This window comes from Eleutherodactylus coqui, chromosome 1 (genome assembly GCF_035609145.1).
Source record: "Eleutherodactylus coqui strain aEleCoq1 chromosome 1, aEleCoq1.hap1, whole genome shotgun sequence".
Taxonomy (NCBI): domain Eukaryota; kingdom Metazoa; phylum Chordata; class Amphibia; order Anura; family Eleutherodactylidae; genus Eleutherodactylus; species Eleutherodactylus coqui.
This window is the reverse complement of record NC_089837.1, coordinates 127,951,042-127,974,011: the sequence shown is the minus strand read 5'-3', so window position 1 is coordinate 127,974,011 and position 22,970 is coordinate 127,951,042. Positions and strand designations below refer to the sequence as shown.

At 42.2% G+C, this 22,970-nt stretch overlaps 1 protein-coding gene across 1 annotated transcript in view; it reads left to right on the top strand.

Annotated features, from left to right (window-relative positions):
* VEPH1 (ventricular zone expressed PH domain containing 1) overlaps window positions 1-22,970 on the top strand; it is a 252,596-nt gene that overhangs the window by 159,179 nt on the left and 70,447 nt on the right. The gene's annotated exons all lie outside the window — the stretch shown is intronic.

Sequence of the window (22,970 nt, the reverse complement as noted above, 5' to 3'; positions counted from 1 at the left end):
TGCCGGTTAATAGTTGAATTCCAGGAGCTACATAAGTAATTTGATTTTGTTTTACCCTGTGTTATATACTTATCTATCTACTTCTATTAGTTTCATTGTTTAAACCAATATTGTTAATTTCTTTATTTCTTAAGGTCCATTTACACGGGGCAAATGTCAGGCAAACAATGCCTGACACTCATCCCTGTGTGTCTGCGCTTCCATACTGTCACACGGCAGCTAGTACAGCTAGGATGGAAGCCTGAGTCAACCTTGAGTTGGCTACCTGAACCATGCAGGGTTTGAACTCATGAGCAAGAGTTTAGGACTGCATTTCTGCTGCCTTAAGGGCTCATGTCCACGGGCAAAATATGATTTAAGATCCGCAGCGGATCTCCCGCATGCGGATCCGCATCCCATAGGGATGCATTGACCACCCGCGGGTAGATAAATACCCGCGGATCGTCAATAAAAGGGATTTTAAAAAAAATGGAGCATGGAAAAATCCGGACCATGCTCCATTTTCGTGCGGGTCTCCCGCGGGGACGGCTCCCGCGGGCTTCTATTGAAGCCTATGGAAGCCGTCCGGATCCGCGGGAGACCTAAAATAGGAATTTAAAGTATTTACCATCCGGCGCGGGCGGGGAAGGTCAGCTGTTCCTCACGGCCGCATCTTCCTTGCTTCGGCTCGGCGGATGTGCCCGGCGCATGCGCGCGGCACGTCGGCGACGTGCCGGCGACGTGCCGCCGGCGTCAGGAATTCATCCGCCGGCCGAAAATGAAGATCCGGCCGTGAGGAACAGCTGATCTTCTCCGCCCGCGCCGGATGGTAAATACTTTTAAATTCTTATTTTCGGCGCTCATGTCCGCGGGGCAGGAGGGACCCGCTGCAGATTCTACATGTAGAATCTGCAGCGGATCTGATTTTCCCCGTGGACATGAGGCCTAACACTCTGCAGCACATGAGCCTATGATATGTGTTGGTTAATTAATGTTTGTATTGTGTCTTATATTATATATTGAAACAAAGAAAGAAGAAAACCGTTTCTCTAAGGCTGGGCTCACACGAGCGTATCTCACAGCGTGCAGATATATGCATGCGGCACGCAGTCAGTATGCAATGAGCCGGGCCTAAAGCCACCTATATGTGGCTACCTTGTAGATCAATGTCCAATGAATTAAAGTGTCTTTAAACATTACCAGAAATTTAACCAAGCTGAAGTCACTTCCAAGAGGAAGAGACACAACTATTTCATGATTCTTGTCCCTCATCAGTACGAAACTTGGTACTCGTTGGCTGGGTGAGAGGCCATTGATGTAGCTTTCAGAGGAGGGAAGAGGGTACTGTTTATCCTTACAGAGGCCACCAAGAACCCTGAGACAGCTGTCTATAGGTGAAAGTCTCTTACTAAGCCAGCAGTCTCCATGAGATGATAGCTGCAATTTTTATTAAACCACAGACTTCATATAAATCTGTATTAAAAAAATCAAATGCTTCAATATAAAATCACATTGTGGTGCATTATGGGCCCATAAATGTATACAGCTGCCTAATATAGAGCTTTATAAGATCAAGAGGCCATTGTTACGTGTGCTGCTGGGATCTGTAGTTCTAAGCTTCCTAGCAGCACAGTTACAGGTGGTCGAGGGATAATGATTGAGCTGGCTGGGTGTGGTATTCTCCAGCAGCCAATCTCCCTGAGTTTTCAGCACATATAAACCCAGCTCTTGTCAGTCTGAAGCTGGTCTTGTACTGTTTGGATGTATCTGCCTTGTTCCCACTCAGATCTGTGTTTGTAAGTAGGTCTGTGTCTTTCTGCTTCCCTAAAGACGGTTTGGACACCTGTAGTCCTAGTCTGCAGCGCATGCAGCACTCCCTTCCCCTTTCAGGTGCGGCCTGCAAACATCTTATGTCTTGCTCTGGGTGTCAGTTGGTAGATCCCTGACGCAGTTCCCTATGTCTGCTCGGTGGCTGACTGTCTATCCCCCCTGTATAAGGACACATTGTGTCTCTCTGCTTCCCCAAGACGGTTTGGACACCTGTAGTCCTTGTCTGTGTTATATGCATTCTCTTTACAGGTGCGGCCTCCAAACGTTTTATGTCTTGCTATGTGTGTCAGTTGGTGGTCCCTGACACAGTTCCCTAGTTCAGCTCGGTTGGCTGTCTGTCTATCCCCCCTGTATGAAGACACATAGACTGGCTATGAGTTTCATCTGTGTGAAGTGTGGTCTGGTTCATGTCCGTTTGTACGTTTATTTTCTGTCAGTTTTGGGTCAGCTTGCTGTGTGACCTGTGATCTGTGTCCTGTCCTGTGCAGCTTGCTGTGTGAACTGTGTCTGGTTCTGCTGACTCCTGGTTAGTGTAGGGACTAGCGGTATAACCAGGAGCCGTGAAGTTGGCCCGCTAGCTTCCACGTTTTGTACAAAATGTCAACTAATACTTGGCATTTATATTCAGCTTATCTTCTGCTATTAATGTTTGCATTCTGGCTGCTGTTTGCTGTGTTCTTTGCTCTGTTTTTCCTGTTGTTCTGTCCCTGTCATGTGGCATGTGTATGTATCCTGTTTTGGTGGCATGGTTCCTAGGAGCAGCTAGGGCCCAGATCCAAAGACTGCTGGGCTGCCCTTTATTGAGGCGAATTCCCCACTTAGGTAGGGCCATGTCATCCTCCCTTGTAGCACAGGGCCAGTTGCCTGAAACCCATGCGTATCCGTCCCCTCTTGGTCATGATCGTGTTGGCCCCGTGCTTAGGTTGCCCACACGATCGTAACAGCCATGGCCTTGCAGTTGGATGCTGGAAGAACAAAGTTCCCGTACTTTTACTAAATGTGTGTATACTGTGTGTATCAGTTTATCTTTGTGTAGTGTGACGATAAGTGACAAAACAGTTGACTCCAACTGATATATATTCAGCTTAGATATTTCTTATTATTAAAGATTTTTTTTGAAAAATATGATATTGATGGTCTAGGCTTAGGTTGTTAACATTATTAGAACAGAAAGGGCAGAAAAGGTGGGGGGGAGAGTGATTTATTGTGGTAGACTGGGGGGGGGGCGAGGAAAAGAACAAGGAAAGAAGGGAATAAATGGGCAGGAACAACAATAACATAAACAGTAGGCAGGGTACCATTTTTATAAATCGTCTTAGTCAGATCAATATCTCGTCTTATATCTCTCTAGGAGGGGGTAGTTTATCTCACCATCTCTCACGTTAATGTGTTATAAATTGGGCTATAGATGTGGGTGTAGGGTAGCTCAGGTGACTATATTTTTATTTTTATGATGTGATTTGTGGGGATTTTGCCTATAGCCTCATGACGTGGTTTAGGTTTGGTGTGTTTGTGTAGGATATCCAGGGGCTCCATACGTTTTCGAAGAACGGGATCCAGAAAAGCCTTTAATGTAGCTATAAAAGAAATAGGGTCTCACAAGAGGTTATATGTCCTAATTACTGCACTTTTTGCAAATATACAGTACTATGTAAAAGTTTTAGGCAGTTGTGGAACAAAATGCTGCAAAGTAAGATTTTTTTTCAAAAGTAGAAGGTGTCTAATTGGCTCCAAACTTATTCTGCAGCGGGACAACGACCCCAAACATACAACTAATGTCATTAAGAACTGTTTTCAGCGTAAAGAGCAAGCAGTCCTGGAAGTAATGATATGGCCCCCACAGAGCCCTAATTTCAACATCATTGAGTCTGTCAAGGTGTTACGTGTTACTCCTGGAACTTGTACTTATATGGGTTACTAAGAGCACACTTCCACAGGTGTGGGATGATTGAAGCAATCCATACAACCAGCGAACTCAGACAGCCTAGAGCAGGGGTGGGCAATTAATTTTCCCATGGGGCCACATGAGAAATTGGAATGGTTTTAGAGGGCCAGACCAACATACGAAGGCTCCATGCACATTGCCTTAATGGGGCCGTATTCCAGCCGCCCGATTTGGACAGCCATCGGTTGTAACACCTACCAATTTGTTCCATTTTAGTCCTAGCTTGTCCATGGATGCATTTACCTCTGTAAACAAATCACTCCCCGTTGTAGTATCTTTCATTGATCGCATAGCTGCCAGCTCTTCCATCATCTCAAAGTTTTTTGTTATCCCACGTACAAAAATAAGTAACTGGGCTGTATCTCGGATATCACAGCTCTCGTCCAGAGCCAAGGAAAAAAAGGTAAAATCATCCGCTTTCTTTTGCAGCTGAAGCTCCAAATTCCCCGCTATGTCTTCGACCCGTCTTGTTATAGTTCGCCTGGAGAGGGGCACATTTGCGAATGCTTCTTTTTTCTCAGGACAAATTAGCGCTGCAGAGTCCACCAAACATTCTTTGACAAACTCCCCATCAGAGAATGGCTTACTGTTTCTTGCAATTTTGTAGGATACTACAAAGCAGGTCTTTACGGCTGCATCCCTGGATGAGTGAAGCTTTTTAAAAAATCCTTGCTGACTTTGCAGTTTTGCTAGCAAATCTTCAGATACCCGTGCCCGCTCTGCCTCCGTCAAGTTCTTGTATTTCTCTCTTTGCGGGCCGGTCCGAGCTATTCAGCGGGCCGGATGTGGCCCGCGGGCCGTGCTTTGCCCAGGTCTGGCCTAGAGGGTGCTGGACATTTATACATTAACATCATTCCCTCTTAGAACTTTGGTGTTTTGTGTTATGCATGCTGCTCGTTTGAGTTGTTTCCCCCACCTTCCCGGAAAATGGTCTGGACACCTGATCTCCCTGTCTGCATGTGCTCTGGGCCTCTGCTCCCTTACCTTTTATCAGGTGCGGCATCCAGATATCGGATGTCCTTTGTTTTGTCAGATGGGTAATGTCGGACACCATGTTCCTTGCTGCTGTCAGATGGGGGATGTCTGACGCTCTTGCCCCTTTTTGAGGTTTGTGGACTACACTTCATGTGAACTATGAGTTCTGTGGTGTTCCCTTTTAATTGTAGTCAAATGGTGTGAACAGAGGCACGTTCTGTGTGTGCCTGAACATGTATCCACGCCTCATCTTCCCTTTTAGTTTCCCTCCAGACCTTATTTAGGTTGCCTTCATGTAGGTCATTGTTTCCATTGCCTGCACTAACGTAACAATGTGATAACATGAAGACACAGAAGGATTTGCGTAAGCCTACACCCACAGAAGATCTGTGATTAATTCTCCAAGATGTTTGGAACAACCTCCCTGCCAAGTTTTTTCAAAAACTGTGTTCAAGTGTACCTAAAAGAATTGACTTGAAGGCAAAGGATGGTCACACCAAATATTGATTTAGATTTTTATTTTGTTCATACACTTTAATAAATCACAAAACTAAACTACTAACGCTTCTATTTTTAAAAGCATTCTTACTTTACCACATTTTTTCCACACCTGCCTTACACTTTTGCCAAGTGATGTATATCATGTACAAATATTGGGTATTCCGTGACTACAACACAGGAGCTGAATTATTTGTTATTTGCTCAGTAATCAAGTAGTGTAGAATTAGAGGGGATAGAAGCGGACTAGCATTAGTAACATACATACTTTCCCTTGTGCCTGTTTAAACATTAGCCAGATTACTAAGGAAAACAAAATTCATCATAATTACAATCAGCATGCTGAATAATTACATTCCAATATAAGTGGATGATTATACCTTGGAAGAATAGATTGTCAGTGGCCTGATGAGGCCATCTACTTGGAGTTGGAAAATGTTTTTTGTATTTGTAAGTCCCACTGGTTTACTCTGACTATTTGTCAATTTATTTAAATACTTTAGAATACTAATTTCTTTTAAACGGAATCTGTCAGTTCCTAGGACATTGGAGCTGACATGCTGAATCCCATGGTGTGAGTCATACACTCACCTTCCCTGCTGTTCCCCCACTGTGAGCTGTCAGATGTCCCCACTGAATGCATCCCATGGACTATTTAAAGTGCACACAGAATGAGAGGACTACATATCGTGTGTCCTATAGTCCACCAGATACATTTAGCAGGGACTTTGACAGCAAACAGTGGAGGAATGGCAGGGAAGAGGATTGTAAAGGCCCATTTACACGGATGAATGTCGGGCAAACGATGCCCGACACTCGTCCCTGTGTGTACTCACTCCCATGCTGCTACACAGGAGCGAGTATCGCTGGCTCACTCACAGAGTGACTAGTAGGGGGCCAGGATGGCTGGAGAAGACTTCACTCCCCGCTCCCCCGCCCCTCTCCATTCACTTTAGCAGCAGCTGTTCAGTACTGAACGGCTGCTTTTTACACTGAACGATCATTGTTCAGGATTTTAAGCTGCATAAAATGTTAAATGATCACTTTTTTCTGACAGCTGACGCTAACTGCCATGACCAGAGTTTGCCCTGATCGCGGCAATTAACTCTTTAAATGCTATGGTCAAGGCTAACTGGGCAGCTGAGCAGTAAGCGGGAAGGGTGGACCCTTTCCTGCGACCCATTGGCACCCCCTGCAATACAAATGGGGGGGAGTGCTGATGAGCTAGAATTGCTTGCAGGGATGCCGTGCATGAATGTCTATCAAGCCCTGGGCACGGCATAATAGACATCAAAAATTGCAGTTTTTTGCAATATTGAAGTAATGCAGTATATAGTACAAACAATCAAATGAACACAAGTTCAAGTCCCCTATGGGGACTAAATAAAAATGTGAAACAAATTGAATACAATGAGTCCCTTAGGCTCATTTTCCTTTTGCTTAAATGTGGCAATTACCTGGTATTTATCTTTTTACACCTGTGGTTTATTAGGCTATTTTTGCAGTGTGCATCAAAGATATATATACGGGAGGTTTCTCGGTGTATGTTTCCAACGAATGCAACTGTATCGGCTTACATTGCCCATCTGCTATTGAAAAGGAAAGAAAATGGCAAACATTTTTTGACTGGATGCCTCTATATGGAATAGCATAGTCTAGTTTGCTATTCCATACAGTAAAGAAAATTATAAGGGCTTAGTCAGACGGGCGCATCAGACGCCCGTGTTACTGCAGGACGAAGACGGCCGTACTTCAAGACTGACGTCTCTCTGCAGCGCCGGGAGAAAGAACATGTGACCGGCTTCATTGCCAGTCATGTGTTCTTTCTTTAGCGCCGCGGGGAGTCGTCTGTCTTGAAGTACGGATGTCTTCTTCCTACAGCAAGGGCTTAGTCACACGGGCGCATCAGCGCCCGTGTGCGGGTTCCGACGCGCCCGTGTGACTAAGCCCTAATAATGTATACTAATCCGCTTGGTGAATGGTTGTCTTTTGGTATGCTTGACTTGTACAACAGCAGCTTTTAGAAAACCTATCCACACATTACAAAGAAAATTGTGCTGCAGATTTTAAACCCGCTTCATGTCAATTTATCAAAAACTACACCAAACTGATCTGTGTGAAAAAGTTCTAAAACTGTCCATAGCCATAAGGGCCCAGATGTAACATTCACTCCAAAAAATTTTAATACAAATGGATTTAAAAGTGAATATAGGCACAAGAATAAAAGTTAAATTCCCGGTGCAAAATTGTTCACAATGCTGTAAATACTACTCATCATCAGATCTTACATGAGATGATGATAGCACACCATACTTTTTGGTAGCATACCAATGTCATGATTACTTTTTATAATTACCAATTATTATTACATCTATGTCACCTTTAAGTGGTTTTCTCACCTTGGCTCATCACAGTCATGGTGGGAATACCTCTCCGTACAGTGCACAAAAGGTGCTTGGGTGTATGGAAACAGCCAAGTAGGCTGCGCTACTCTATTTCCATAACTTATTAGTGAATGTGAGTTACAGAAACAGTATAGAGCAGTGAGCTATGCTGTTTCTGTAACTGACATTCACTTATATGAGAGTTTCAGAAACAGCATAAAACAGGCCACTTGTCTGTTTCCATAACTCCTGGCCACCACATATAGTAGTAATGGGTCACAGGAGGTGAGTTCTGGAGGTGGGGACCACATCTATCAGAGTTTAATGACATATGCTATGGATATGGATGCCATAAAAGGCCCATGTGAGAATACCCCTTTATGGAAAGCCTAGGTACATAGATGAATGTTGCTGGCTTAAATAGTACAAGGCAAAAAAATAAAATATTGTATTATTACTGGGAATGTGATGAAATGCTGTAAATCACACTGATACATTGATGACAACAAATGTATTGTTTGACTAAGTATTGATTGACTAACTGGTTGCCAGTATATTACAGAATCCATTATGGTGCCAGGAACTCAAAGACGAATAGTTCCTGCTAAGAGTCAAACCATTTTTTAAGCACAAGTGCCAAAACTATAGACATCTGAATGGTGATTTTAAAATGGATAATGCACCAGGCACCAAAATGTACATCGTCAACCTTCCCTTAAAATACATGACCACATGCGGAGAGTTATTTCCTGTACAGGTTCCCTGGGTGGTTCTTGGCAGCTAGAACTTGGGAACCGCAGCTACAGCTGAAGACTCCCTTGGAATCTGGAACAGCGGGGACGAGTAAATTATATCTGGGGGAAGGAGTGATGTTCACATTTTCAGCTTTTCACTGGAAGGGCACTTTGATGTCATAATATAAACACCAATGTCTTGACAAGCAGGTGTAAAGAATGATGACTGTTATATATTCATTTTAATGGCAACATTTTAATTCATGTATGATACAATACAAAGCAGGAGAGCCCTACCCAGTTCCTTCAGGTTCACCATGGTGCCCCTGTCCACATACTCAGGCAGGGGTGATAGCAGGAACTCATGTCCCAGTACCGGACAGACCAGTTCAGGAAAGGACTGAGCGTGAAAGTATGCTCTGTTGGTAGTAGTAGTACAGAAGCTCCCAAGATAGGTCACAAAGTATCCGAGAGTCAACAGGGATACTTAACAACTTTAATTAACAATTCTGCAAACCAATAACGGTTCTACAATACCCATTCCTGGGGAAACCATAAATTCTATACCTGCTTGGGTGATTTGAGTCTCTGCCTGTTTATTGGCAAATTCAAGCCCAATCAACAGGTTGGGTCACACTGCTTACCCAGGTATCTGGAATATCAAGCTGTTCAGATTGTTGCCTCATTGATATTTTTGAGCAAATAGGAAGAGCATGAAGAAACAGCTTACTCTGTGGGTTGGTCTTTTGCCAAATCCCTCTTTCAGATGAGGAGACCATACCGAAAGAGTTAATACCGCGCACTGCAGTCCCATGCCGGAAGTACCCATAGCTACTCACACTGCAGCATGTCTGCATCAACTGACTTCTTTCGGTGGTCTTCTGGGTCAGAGAGCTGCTCCTCACCCCCACCTTCTCAAAGCCACATGCATAAGCAAATACAATAAATGATCATCATAATAAACAATAAAGCGGGACTGTAGCCCCCTTACAAACACACTCTTTGATAACATGAACTGTTTATAATTAACATATATGAACTTTGGTAGATGGGTCTAGGATGTCTAGCAGTTTATAGGTAGTCCTAGCAAAGCCAGAATAGAAGGTTCCATGGATCCTGCATAGGACATTTGGGTAGGGATGGGAGGTAGATCTTTCCAGTATTTATACCAGATGCCTTTCTGATTAACTAAGGATTGTAAGTATACAATTGCAAGAAAAAGTAAGCAAACCCATGGGAATTACCTGTATTTCTGATTGTTATGTAAGTTACAATAATAATTTTTAAAAAAACTAACGAAACTGATTACACAAAAAAAGTTGTACTGTACATACGGTATATTTTATTAAGCACATAGAAACATCAACAGTGCAGAGAGAAAAAGTAATTGAATATCTGTATTAAAGGGGTTGTCCCGCGGCAGCAAGTGGGTCTATACACTTCTGTATGGCCATATTAATGCACTTTGTAATGTACATTGTGCATTAATTATGAGCCATACAGAAGTTATAAAAAGTTTTTCACTTACCTGCTCTGTTGCTAGCGTCCTCGTTTCCATGGAGCCGACTAATTTTCGCCGTCTAATGGCCAAATTAGCCGCGCTTGCGCAGTCCCGGTCTTCTTCTTTTTTCAATGGGGCTGCTCGTGCTGGATGCCGGCTCCATGTAGCTCCGCCCCGTCACGTGCCGATTCCAGCCAATCAGGAGGCTGGAATCGGCAATGGACCGCACAGAAGCCCTGCGGTCCACCGAGTGAGAAGATCCCCGCGGCCATCTTCATCAGGTAAGTAAGAAGTCACCGGAGCGTGGGGATTCAGGTAAGCGCTCTCCGGTGTTCTTTTTTAACCCCTGCATCGGGGTTGTCTCGCGGCGAACGGGGGGGGGGGGTTGAAAAAAAAAAAAAACCCGTTTCGGCGCGGGACAACCCCTTTAATGACACCTCTAAGGGCAAATTGATGAGTTTGGAAGTGTGGTTTTTGCTTGTGCTTTGCCCATTAGATGAAGGTACAGATAGTCTGTTTTTTTAACTAAAAGGTTCTTTGCAAGAAAGACTGGTTAGTGTGAACTATGTTTCGATGCAACTGACTTTTAGAACATGTTTTTAAAAACATATCGAGCTGGAAAAGAATATAAATGCATTGCCAAAGGCCTGGGTTTACATCAGTCCGGTTAGACAAATTATCTAATAATGGATAACATTCAAGACTCTTGCTACTCTTCTTAGGAGTGAGCATCCCCTTAAGATCACTCCAAGAGCACATAGGACATTCCTGAAGGAGAACAAGGGTAACAGCCAAAACCTACAGAAGATGGTACAAACTGCAAACACCTCTATTCATATGTCTGCTATTCGAAAAACATTGAAGAAGAATGTGTTCATGGAAGGGCACCACAAGGGAAACCACTACCATCCGCTGTGGCCCATCTCAGGTTTGCCTGAGGCCACCTGGATGTAGTACAGTGCTTCTGGGAAGATGAAGAGATAAATGAATTTTTAAGCTCAGATACACAAAACTGTTTGGACAGAAAAGAACACACCAACACCAAACCTGATCTGAATTCAGGTATTTCCAACAGTCCCATTGAAAATCAATGTAGTGACACTAGACATGCTCGGCTGCCACTACAATGAAGCTCATCGCCCAGGGAGCTTACAGTGAGGAGGAGAAGAAGCAAAGGGACACCTATTCTTAAGATCAGCTCTAGTCTCAGTAGTGAGACCCCCACTGAACAGAATTATTACCTGTTGTGTGGATAGGTGATTAAAGTCAATACCCCTTTAAGTCCTTTAAGTTGCACGGCAGAAACTTAATGGATTGGACTTGTTTTTCTAGCACATCCTACAGATGCTCAACTTGATTGAGATCTGAGGACATTCTTCAAACCATTCCTGAGCAATTTTTGCAGTGTTTTGGGACACATTATCCTACTGAAAGAATCCACTGCTATTGGGGGAATACAGTTGACATAAAAGGGTGTGCTTCGTCTGTAAAAATGTTTAGGTAGGTGGTAAATGTCAGAGTAACATCCATATTAGTGCCACGACGCAAAGTTTTTCAGCAAAACATTGTCTAGAGCATCACATTGCCTCCGCCAACTTGTTTTCTTCTATACTGTATCCTGGTCTGAACTTTTTCCCAGGTGAGCAAAACACATGCACCCAGTCATCATCATGTTGTAAAGGAAACCATGATTTGTGTTCTGACACTTTTCTATCAAAGCCAGCATTAGCTGTTTAGGAATGTGTTTACAGTAGATCTTCTTCGGAATCAGATCAGTTAGGTTAGTCTTCACTCCCCATGCACATAATTTGGGAGCCCATAATCGGGGGCGTAACTATAGAGGATGCAGGGGATGCGGTTGCACCCGGGCCTAGGAGCCTTAGGGGGCCCATAAGGCTTCTCTTCGCCATATAGGGAACCCAGTACTATGAGTTAAGCATTATAGTTGGGGGCCCCGTTACAAGTTTTGCACTGGGGCCCAGGAGCTTCAAGTTACGCCTCTGCCCATAACCATATTGTTTGTCCACCAGTTGTCCTGCCATGAGTGACTCTTGTTAGGAAAGAACTACTCCACACCGGGAACACTCCACAAGACCTGCCATTTTGGACATGCTCAACCCCAGCCATGTAGACATCATAATCTGTCCCTTGTCAGAGCAGCTAAGGTCATTACAGTTTCCCATTTTCTTGCTTCCAACACAACAATGTCAAGAACAATGTCAAGAACTACTTGTTCACGTGTTGCCTAGTATATGCCACCCCTTGTCATGTGTCATTGTCAATCAATAATATGAAACTCAGCTGTCAATGATGGCTGAACAGGGTATTTCCTGTTATTTATACAGCACCAATGTAGTATGCATTGCTAAATACATGTTGCATTCACTCATATCAGTTGCTGTCCCAGCTAGAACTCCCAATAGAGACCCAAGCGTATGTTCTAGGGCCAATTTAATAGAAAACTAACTCATTTCCAGAGTCAGGTAGGAAAACAAACACCCTGAAGATGTTGCCCTTAGTGAGATTCAAGCCCAGGACCACAGTGCTACAATAACTTGGTTTTAATGACTGAGCTACCCATAGTAACTTCTGGTCCTTTAAATTGTAGACTCCTTCCTCACACACTTGGACTTTCTCAGAAAAGACATCATTTTCTTCTTAATTTCATGATTACACGTTACAAATAAAAATGTGCAGCTTCATTGTTAATCTAGCAACCATTTCTTCTAAGAATTCAGCTACTCAAATGAAAACGGTCTGGCAACATTGTCATATAATATACAACTATAAAGCGCTCCAAACCAGCATATAAGGTCTATGCTGAGATCTGGTTGTTATTATGATTTATACAGGGTTTGAGTCATGAGTCAGCCCCGTAATTGATTGCACATGTGGAAATAGATGTAAGAAAAAGGAGATCCCCTGCAGAGTATTCATGTGTACCTCTGCGCTGAATGTAAGCATATCGAGAGCCAGGAATTTATTTGGAACACATGGTGTTTAGCTAATTCTGCAAAATCACAACTATTTGATTTCCAAGAATTCTGCAACAACAAAAGCAGTTAGACTATAAGTTATCTGAAACTATGACTGGCTGTTTATGTGCTAACATAAAGAAGTCTAGAATGCGTGTGGCAACAAAGGGCACCAAACCTCCATAACCAATAGATTATCATGGAAGCAATCATTTAACAAGTTTTATGTGCTTTCCTCCTATTTAACATACAGCTTAAGCTATATCTAGTCCGAGTCCCAAAATATCCTAACTGTTGTATCTTATATCTTACAACTGCATTGAACCACTGTTCAAAAGGGTCTTTTTAAGTACAGTTTAGGTGACTGGTGGTCAAATAGTAGATCATGATCTACCAGAAGACCTCACAAGGGGACCAGTAGATCTTAATAGTCTCTCTCTGGTTTCAACACACATAAGTGGAAATCTCATAGGTTTGTCAGCCGGTCACTAATGTTGTCTAGTGAAATGCTCCTTGCCAAGACATATGTGAACTTGTGACTTTTGACCATGCTGTTACCTGGTATTTGTCTCACATTCCCTGACAGCTAATGTACACTTTATCACAAGAATACCAGCTGCATGATCATATAGGAAAATAGCATGGCTGTGTAAGTAACTAAGTGTGGTTATTCTCTATATTCAAATTGCAACAGAACGCCTGTGTTGATGCTGCCCTAAAAGAGTTTCTATAGCAATGGGCAGAGATGTGCCAAAAATTGCACCATAATACTGCATGCACCAGAAATTGCACCAAATTTTGGTGCTATAGAATTGAGCATGCCTGATAAGCTGAGGCTCTTGCTATAAAAGGGTAATTTTCTGCTGCGCCATCAGGAAAGCACAGGGAATAAGAAACTGAGGTGAGGTGTTGCCTGTGAGCTGTCGGGAGTGTGATATTCTGCAGAGCTGGAGAGCAAGGATCTGCAAAAGGCATCATGAGTCTCACTTGAGAGACCGCTGGGATTCCAAGCAGTGACGGTGGGAGGACAGAAAGAGTGTGAGGCTGCACTGCAGGAAAACCAGATTAAAGCCAAAAGAGGACATAAAGGGGTTCGTCAGCTTCAGGTAATAAGGTAGACCAGTCTCAGTAAAAGTCGACACATGTAAACGCTGATAGGTACAGTCATAGGTGTAACTTGAAGCTCCTGGGCCCCAATGCAAAACCTGTAACGGAGCCCCCAACTATAATACTTTATTCATAGTACTGGGCTAGTATGGAGAAGAGAGGCCTTATGGGCCCCCTAAGGCTCCTGGGCCCGGGTGCAACTGCATCCCCTATAGTTACGCCAGTGGGTACAGTGGTAGCAGGCTGCTAGTGAGATCATGTTGACAGCAAGGACACTCTATTTATTGTAAGTTCTGAGCACTTGAATCCGGTTAACAGGCTGTGTTCTTCAAAGGAACTTCGCCAGAGAAATCCATAGCATCTTTCTTAAAAGGCCAATTTAGAATCATAGATACGATCATGCTTTGCTGATCAAAATTCATAGTGCTCCTAATTAGCAACATGTTGAATATTATTGTTATTGCTCACTAAGTAATTTGATTTGTTACAATTTGAAACTAATATTATGATAAACCTGCCAAATAGAACTTCATGTTATTTTACTCGTACCAGTTTTCTTGCTGGTAATTCCCATTGTAACTGTAGTGTGGATTATTCCAAGAGTTAGTTACCCATAGCTGGCTACAGGTGATTTTTTTGGTAACTGTTTATTTGCCATTGTCACATTTATTCTCTGACTTTCTTTGTTTTTGAATAAATATTGTGTATTTTTGTAACTGCTTCATCTGCATTGTATCCTGAACCTATATCACGATGTCGACCACTCATGATACTACACACACTTGTGACTGTCTCTGGTCCCATCATAGATCCCCCAAATAAGGCTCCACAGTAATGCAGATCACATGCTTAAAATGTTGTTCCTCTTGCGCCATATTTGCGCGCATATTTGAGTTCGTTCACAAGCACGTATTTCGCATGTGCAATTCTGTTCCGCCACAGGTACGCAGCATGTTCTATTTTCCTGCGCATTTGCATTTGCATTGCTTACAGTAATTGGCCATTTCAATGGCTGGGACCATGGTTGCGTGTTTTTTTTACGTGCACAAATGCACTCGATTTATGTAAAGTACCGTAAAAACCGTAGAGGCACATGCGAAAATGCAACACCCAATGCGCAAAAGCGCACATAAATGAGCATCTGCCCATGTGATTCCAGCCTTAGAGTGGTTTCCCACATAGTTTGTAAGCCATGGTTTTTGTGGCAGCTTTAATGTAGTTTTATGAGTAAAACCCAGAAGTGGATCCGATGGGAAGGAAAGTATCAGCTCTTCCTTTATATTTTCCTTTCTGATGAGTCTACTTCTGGCTTTGTCTCAAAACTGCCACAAAAGCCTGTGCATGAAACCACCCTTAGTATAGACAACTGCCTGGATGTGCTGTCCTACAGATGACTCTTTCTATACAGACATCATTTACATGGATTACTAATACTGCAAACAGTTATGTACAATGTTCCTACATCTGTGTCTCATGCCATATCTGTACAGTTCATGAATGAAACACCAAGTCACTGGAGAAGAGATTTAACAAGTATTTGCTATCTGTTCTATTTGGCATTGGCCACCACAATCGCTGACCTTGCATTACTATTCCCACGTGTAATAATCATAATTTCCAGAAATCATTGCGTTATGAAACTCAGTACATTGGTGACAAATCACTTCCACTATGTCAGAGGGTATATGTAACGCACCAGGTTGTGAAAGTAGTTACATTTCAGTTGAGTGAAAACTGTTTACAACCATGCACAATTAGGATCTGAACTGCAGCACCAAGTAAACATTCACAGCGTGCGCCTTATATGTACCGCTCCATCTGTCTTTTATGATTGCTTTTTGTCAAATGTCCTGCCATAATTTCTTTAAAAAAAACTGTTGCATGCAAATGATAGCCCGAACGAAAAAGTAGCAACTACAGGTCCATGAAAACTATAAAATACGTGCAAATAATGACAAAACAAGATGTTCAGTAATATTATAATTAGATGCTACTTTTTGGATTATGTAGCTTCACACTGCACTTACGCTTTCCGTTGAGCTTACCAAGATGGGGTTCCATTTGATTACCTAAAAATGGTATTCAAATAAAACCCAGAAAGAAACCATTGACTCTTATAAGTAAAAGGTGAGTCCAAAGGTACAAACTTTGGACTAATTTTACCTGTTTCTGTTAATTTCTGTCTTTTTAGGAGGACACAATACTGTAGTCGACTATAGGTGCACCAGTTTGCATCCTTTCAAGTCCCATACAGCCCCCCTACAGAGTCACCCATAGACTTTTTTGCCTCTGATTTTCTACAGAGGCACATGTAGTGACATTTTCTATTGGTTGCCATTAGTGAAAAGTGAAGTTTTGAAAAGTCAATTAGTCTGGTTCCCCAAATTTCGACAAAAAGTTTAGTTCTGAGTTACTTTGAACTGAACCAGAACTTCGCTAATACCCCTAAAATTAGTGTACAATGCTGTCTAAGAGCCATAAAAACCCTGCACAATACCCTTAAGCCCCATTTACACGCAAAGATGATCGCTGAAAAAATTCATTCAAAAAGATAGGGAGAATGACAGTTTGAGTGATCATTTTGCATAAGCTGCTAATAGCTAGTAGTGCCTATTAGCAGCTTATTACCTTCATTTGCATGTAAATGAGCCTCCACCGCTGTATGCAGAGAACAGCGGGCGGTCTGTTCTCTGAATACATTTCCTTTGTTCTGCTGCAGGGCTGTAAGCTGAATACAATGTAATCAGCGCTCCTCGTGGAGAACACAGCATGTGGTCCCTGCTATCAGCTTTCCAGCTGAATGATGGATTTTATGCTCACCTAAAAATCATCATTCAGTCGAAGAGTAAAGGATGGGAGCATTTACACACAACCATTATCGCTCAAGCAATGGCTTTTGAGCAAATTTTGAGCAATAATCATTGCGGTTAAATGGGGCTTTTGGTTACCTAGGAGTGTATCTAAGTACTTTTGAGATGTATTCAAGGTAAAGTTAATTGAGAAAAAGAAGAAAAAATAAAAGAAAAAAGGAAAAAGAAAGAAAATAATCTTTTCATTTCTTTTTCCTTCCTTTTTAAAAGAAATAAGAAGGAAAACAGCAAGAAGAATTTTAGCGAGTTCAGCTTATATAAATTTACAGTGAATTTAGATACATTGGTCCCAAAAGGGTTAAATGAGATCCGCAACTTTGGTGTATTTTTAGGAACCTAATCAACTCCATAATTGTTGTATTCTTATGAAGATTATTTCCACTATTGCTGTATTTAGGATAAAGTCATTCTTATATTTAGGAATTGTATTTATTCATATTGCTATATTTCTTCTTTTTAACATATGGGATGTGATTGTTGTAAAGGAGGGTGGTGGGTGCCTGATCACGCATGCCTGAAGGAGGGGGAGGTTTCCAAAACATTGCTTCTATTGCTAATGTGCCTGCACGCTCAGCGCTCCTGTCTTGTCACTACATCTGCCAGGATCTACAATCATTGATTATGCAGGAAAATTGGAAAATTTAAAAAAAGGCGCATTCATTATTGTATGCATCTACCCTCACAAAGTGTCTGGAATTCCACACCAGAATCTGCAAGTCTTAACTGTGGGTTTTGATGCAGAATTGCTTAAAGAATTCTGCCTTTTTCAATTCCGCATCAAAATCCGCATGTTAGCAGTGTGGATTTTGGTGCTGAATATCCCAAAGGATGGCATATTTTGCAATGCTGTTGCAGAATATTCCATCCTGTGTGAAAACACCCTTAGGGACCTTTCACACAGGATGGAATTACTCTGCGCGGGCATTTTTCTGTATCACAATGTTATCCCTATGGAGCTTGAATCCCACACCTGTTACTTCAAAACCGCAAGATTAAAATTCTACAGTTAAAAAGATTTCTATGGCAGAATAAAGGACGTCTTATGGAATTGTTGCTGCAGATTTCTAACATACGAGTACAATAGACATAATTCTGCAATTAAAGCCTGCAGGAAAAAAATGCAAGAAATTACGCAGATGTTCCACAGAATGCATACTGCAGTTAAAAAATGACTAAATTTGCATCTGCACAATTCCATCCCATGTGAAAGGTCCCTTACGGAAGGTGATGTGTTATTCATATGTGCCCGTGGTATTATTGTATCTTGATGCCACCAGGAAGTACTGGTGGAGTCAAGACTGACAGGGGGGTGATGCTGCCTGTACCTGATTGGCTGTGGAGATGCCTCCCCCGCAGGTCTTGCCAGCTCAATAGAATGCTGCCGTCCCTGATGTAAGCTCCACACTGGTGGTCCTAGGAGTGGATAGTGTAGCTGCGTTCCTCCTCTCCCAGCAGCATGCTGCAGTTCAGAGTGCTGCTGACATTCACCCACCCTGCAATCGGCCATCTCTTGCAGCGCTCCTCCGCTCTGTGTGCAGTGCTCCTCCGGTTCTAGGAGCATACTGATGTTCCAGACGCTGACCTCCGCTGCTAAGAGTAAGCGTTGGCCTATGGTGTCTGTGATTTATTATATTCATATATATGTGATTGAGGGATCCATTGCACATTACACCTATGAGCAAGCCCAACTAGTACACACCTTGGGCTGTGATAAAGGTGCTACAAATGAAGGTCACAGTGAAACATGAAGATACTTTATGATAAAGCCAACATGATCTGTTAAAGCCTTTTGTGAAGAAGTGGAACAGAGTGTTAGCAAACACAAGATCTTCAAGTAGTGTATTTAATCCCATATATGGTCAGAAGAAATAACTCCAAAACATCCTTGGACTTCACACTGATTCAGAGTATAGTCCTACAATGTTATGCAAACAGCTCCACAAGCTGAAGACCACAAGTTTCTGTAACACATCCTAGTATATACACTGTGCACTAAAAGAACAGGCATTGGGAGAATCTAAAGGGGTGTCTTTGTTACATCATCATGATTTATGTACTGTAATAGCTAAGCTAATATACAGTATTACTACCTATCTGTTCTATCACCTGTGCTATTGTGAGTCGGCTAGTTTTTTTGCCAATTTTTTAGTGATTTATTGGCGGCAGACATATTCGAGGACAATGCGATCTCTCCTAAAAATAAGCTCTGAATTCAAAGGTATTATCTCTGTATCTGACTGAGGATTTATACCACAAGAGCTGTGGGGAATTTTTGTTACTAAGGTTCAGAGGTTACATGTTGGGACTACTTTATTCTGCATCATACTGCAATAATTTCAATAATTGCATAGACATCACCTCTAGCTATACTGGACAGATCACCAAAGCAGGACAACACATATAATTATAGGTATTCTAGCAGCATGATGAGCACTGTTCAGTAGCCTAGGAATTTCCTCTCCACAGCTAGAGTTTATGTCATTGACCAATTATGATGCCCCACATATGGCCCAGAGGAAAAAAGATTGAGTGGCTGCCATGATGGATCACAAGAATACTGCATTTTACTAGCATTATAGCGTGCTGTCAGTCATAAACCTCTATTGAGAGCCATACAAGTGGGCATGGTGGAAGAGAAGAATTGTAGCTCTCAAGCCTTTGGTTGGAAAGCAATAGCATAAAGGCCAGCTAAACTTTGTTGGTGATTGTTGCATTAGACATGTAGCATCAATTTTTGATGCTTAAGAATCTGATAAAAAAGCTAGAAGGATACCCACAGACGTAGCTTTTTTTCTGGTATTTATTGGATAAAAAAGCCTGTAAAATCACGAGTGCTTTTTAGATGATGCCTGTGTTTTTTAAATTGCTCTTTTGGTGTTTTTTTAAATTAACATGTGCTTTTTATCCTTGGCATTCTTTTCTTTTCTATAGTGATGCTTATAGAAAAATGTCAAGAAAAAAGCCATATTTTGAGCATTCTGTGATTTAAAAAAACAAAAAAACACCATGGAGCAAAAAGCACGGCAAAAGTGAGAGGAAAAAATGCTGCGACAAAAAATGCAATGTTTGTAGGTCTTTTCCTATTTTACTACTATTAACCTACAGCAAACATTTGGACAAAGCGCTTTTTTTGCCAGAAAAAAAGTCACTGTGTCAAAACGCCAAAAATAAGGGCTATGAAATGATTCTTCTTTTTCTGCAGATGTACTTGGAAAAGTGAAGGAGTGAAGTGGGTCTTAGGGTAACCACAATGAATGCTAAAGAGTAATTCTAACATATGTTTGTAGCTCAGACAACAAGAAAACTTTTTAAGCATTTACTATTAACTGTAAGATGATGATCATTACAGTCTTAATACCCTCCACAAGATCAGGAAGTCAGCCATTGCAGTTTGTGCATGCATGACAACCTCAAACCAGGGTCGAGAAGGGTATTGTTTCTCCTTAAAGGGGTTGTCCCGCGAAAGCAAGTGGGGTTATACACTTCTGTATGGCCATATTAATGCACTTTGTAATATACATCGTGCATTAATTATGAGCCATACAGAAGTTATTCACTTACCTGTTCCGTTGCTGGCGTCCTCGTCTCCATGGAGCCGTCTAATTTCAGCGTCTAATCGCACGATTAGACGCGCTTGCGCAGTCCGGTCTTCTCCCTTCTGAATGGGGCCGCTCGTGCCGGAGAGCTGCTCCTCGTAGCTCCGCCCCGTCACGTGTGCCAATTCCAGCCAATCAGGAGACTGGAATCGGCAATGGAACGCACAGAGCCCACGGTGCACCATGGGAGAAGACCTGCGGTCCACCGTGGGTGAAGATCCCGGCGGCCATCTTCGCAAGGTAAGTAAGAAGTCACCGGAGTGCGGGGATTCGGGTAAGTACTATCCATTTTTTTTTTTAAACCCCTGCATCGGGTTTATCTCGCGCCGAACGGGGGGGCTATTGAAAAAAAAAAAAACCCGTTTCGGCGCGGGACAACCCCTTTAAGGAGAGCACCTAGAAGGTGAGTGAGGAGACTTATAAGGCCATTCATGCTCCTCTGGGAAATATATGCAAATAAGGAAGATGGAACAATACCTCTATCAAAAACTATGAACAAGTGAAACCGGGCAATAATGCATATTCTATAATGCAACACATCATGCTAACTATAAAGAAGGACTTATACCAAAACGCCATGTTTCATCTTTTCAACAGAGCTCATTTTGAGGAAATCTTGTGTTTTTAGTTTACGTTTTGGCTGCAACAACTGTGTCCTAGAAAGACATTATGGCATTGCATACAAATTCTTTCTTTGTCTTGATGTTTGAAATTCATCATGTTTGTAGAAAATATATCCATTCCAAGAAAATATCTAATTGTTCTGAATATTGTAGCGTATGATGAAGTTTTGGATTAATAGCCTGTTGTTCTGTGTGTAAGAGCTTCATTCATGACTTAAAGGGAACCTGCGTTCTTGAAAATGGTGTCTTATCTGCAGACAGCTGTTGTAGAATGGGAGGAGGGGAGCAGATTGATACGGCATCATGTTTTTTGGGAAAAGATTCAATATAACTTGTAACTTTAGTTATTTAAATCTCTGTTGCGTAGAAGTCTAGTGGACAATCTTAGCAGTGATTGACAGCGTTCCTGGTACATGTGCAGAGATAGCAGCCAATTATTATGCAGGACCGCCCCCTGGACTCTTAAGCATAGGAAGAGCAAGGATTGTAAGTACTAAAATTACAGAATTATTTTCCTGTATATATCAACCTGCTCAGCTCCTGCTGCTCTATAACATACTGCCCACAGATAGGAGTGCTAGTAGAATGTGACAGGTTCCTTTTAAAGATAATTATCTTATATGCCTGGTGTTCCCGGGTAGCCTTGTCACCCATGATGCACTGGCTCTGTCTTTCTCCTTTTGAATATGCACCTCATGCTGTTTCAGGGTCTCTGTAGCCCGTGATGCCCTGGCTCTTTTCCAATTATTAAGTCATTGGTCATATTGTTCACTTGTCTTGCTAGTTCACAATAATTTTACTTTCTTTGCTTTCAGCTGGACTTATTCAATGGGTTTTCATTTTTTGGAGCTATTTCAGATCCACCACACGTCTAAATTATTCACCAAGTTGAATCACAAAGCATCTTATCGATTATACAATAAGCCTCATTTATTGAAACTACAGAAGCTGCTCTTGTAAATTTTCACTTATAGATTTATATTAATGCTTGCCTTGCAACTGATTTTTTTTATTGTTCAACTGTATCTAAAGGCCCATTTAGACGCAACAACCAGTGCTCAACATTAGTTAAAAGTCTTGCAATTGAGCGGTAATCGTTACGTGTAAACAGGCTCCAATCGTGCATTTTTCATTAGTCATTCGTTCATCATTGTCTTTCAGGGCTCAGTCACACGGGCGCATCCGGGCGCTGATGCACCCGTCTTCCTGCACGAAGAAGACGGCTGCACTGCAGGTGCGTACAACTCTCCACACCGCCGGCAGAAGGAACACATGACCGGCTCCATTGCCGGTCATGTGTTCTTTCTTCCGGCGCTGCAGAGAGTCGTCTGCACCTGTAGTGCAGCCGTCTTCTTCGTGCAGGAAGATGGGTGCATCGGCGCCCGGATGCGCCCGTGTGACTGAGCCCTCAGTCCACTTAAAATCCATCCTTTGGCAGTTTGCTTATCGTTTAGTGTAAATGAAAATCGTTCAGTCGTTTAACCATTTTTACCTCATTATTTTACCTTCACTGATGCACATAATATTATTAAAGGGGTTTTCTGGGATTAAAAAACATGGCTTTTTTGTTCCAGTAACAGTTCCACACCTTTCCATAGGTTGTCTGGTATTGCAACTCAGCTCCATTGAAGTCATTGAGTCTCAGCTGTAATACTACATATCACCAGTGGACAGGTGTGGCATTTTTTTTTAAAGTTTTGTTTTCCTAAGGGTTTATTCAGATGACCCATGTGCAATTGTGCATCCTTCAGCGCAATGCATTTGCATCATGAATGAGATAGATTTGCGCTCATATCATTCTTCTACCAGACGTCTACGGGAGCCTTTGATGCTCAATACTCAGAAAAATAGTGTAGGTCCTATTTTTTTGCATGCACATGAAATTAATTGACATCAGTGGGCTCTATTCTCTGCGCATTATGCACATATATATTTTACGTGCGCAAAAACTCC